Genomic DNA, 1,872 nt, shown 5'->3' with positions numbered 1-1,872 from the left:
TTTTTTTTTAGAATGAAACAGGCTATCGGAAATAAATTTTTAAATGGTAAAAAAATAATAAGACAAAAAATTACGTTGGAAATAAATTTTAGGGGTTGCGTTTTCCACCCCTTACAACCATGGGGTAAACCAAATAAATTACTGGCTAAGTGTCTTTTTGGTAGTAGAAAATGTCAGGTTAATTTCAATATTGTAACTTGTTTAGTGCTTGTGAAAAAAATTGTTAAACAAATTTTATGTACCCCCTTTAAGGGGCTGTATCTTAACAAGGGATGCTCCAATGAAGTTTCTTTATATGAAAGATCCTATCTTTTTTTCGATGAGGAATCACCCCCTTAAATGTTTTACACTTATTTAGTTACTCCCTATATATTCCCAATTAGAAGACAAAAGGTTCAAGAAGTTTTCCATATTATATATATATATGACTAAATGAGGATATCCAGGGACGTCATGTGCTGTGTGGGTTACCACCTACCCAGACTACCACTACTTGACAATTACTTAAATTCCATTTTCTGAAAGAAAAATTATCTTGCTGGAACCATCATTGTGTAATGAAAATGAGGATACAAGTAATCTCACAAATTTATCAATTCGTAATAATAAAAATGAGGCCAACACAGTGCTTAGAAGCCATAGTGTAATTGCAGCTTATCGAAGCATACCTTCTACATCTGCGCCCATGTCAACTACTCAGGGCTATAAAACTACGTTTTTTCGGGGGTAAAGTGTCGTCGTCTAAAAAGTCATTATCCGTATTCCACCAGAATATACAGGGCCTCGCTAATAAAGTGCATAAACTTGAAGTTTTTTTGAACGATACTGCGCCGGATGTAATGTTACTGAGTGAACACTGGCAGTCTGCGGAGCAATAATTAAGACTGCAACACATCGGCGGCTACACTTTAAGTTTTTATTTCTGTAAAGATGTTAAGCAACATGGAGGCGTAGCTATTTACGTAAAAACAGGAATAAAGGCTAAAAACTATCCTGGAATAAATAAATTTTGTGAGTGTAAGCTATTTGAATGCTGTTGTATAGAACTATCGGGAAATATTCTTATACTAGTGATATATCGTACACCTGTAAGTAATGTGAATTTGTTTATGTCTAAATTTAATGTCTTAATAATGTCTTAATTTATTGACTTTAATAAGTATAGTGTTATTATTGGTGGCGACTTCAATGTTAATATTTTGGTGGGTTCAAAATGTAAATCCGACTTATATGATATTTTAAATTGCTATGGTTTAATCACAACAATTAATAGTCCTACTGGGATAACCCCTTTTTCGAGGGCATGTCTTGATAATTTTATTACCAAAAAGGACAATAAATGTTACCATTCCGTGGTTGTAGAGTCATGGCTTGCAGATCATACTGCGCAGTTTTTCTGTATGGAGCTATCTTTTGAAAATCCTATAGCTTATACTTATCAGAGGAAACTTTATGATGATAAAATACTTGAATTTTGTTCTTTATCGATGGAGTCTTGGCACAGTGTTTTTTCAGAAAACTGTGCTGATAAATCTTTTGAAAATTTTATAAGCACGTTTTTATTTTATTTTAATGTTTGTTTTCCTGTAAAAAAGGTAAAACTTGATAAAAATAGGGATGTCGCGAAAGATGAGTGGATAACACCTGATATTACTTACATTAAATCTATCTTAAATACCCTATCGCTGCTTACTCGAAAGTTCCCCGACTTTAAAGAAACTCATAAAAAAGTCGATATGTTTTATCAGAATTTATTAATTAGAACTAAAAAACAACACTTTGATAGCATTATAAACACTGCTCCTAATAAAACAAAAAAGATGTGGGACATTATTCGTCAAAAAACTGGTAAGTCTAGGGATGTCCGGGATA

This window comes from Anoplophora glabripennis, unplaced genomic scaffold, assembly GCF_000390285.2.
Source record: "Anoplophora glabripennis isolate ALB-LARVAE unplaced genomic scaffold, Agla_2.0 scaffold904, whole genome shotgun sequence".
NCBI lineage: Eukaryota > Metazoa > Arthropoda > Insecta > Coleoptera > Cerambycidae > Anoplophora > Anoplophora glabripennis.
This window is presented reverse-complemented; position numbering follows the sequence as displayed.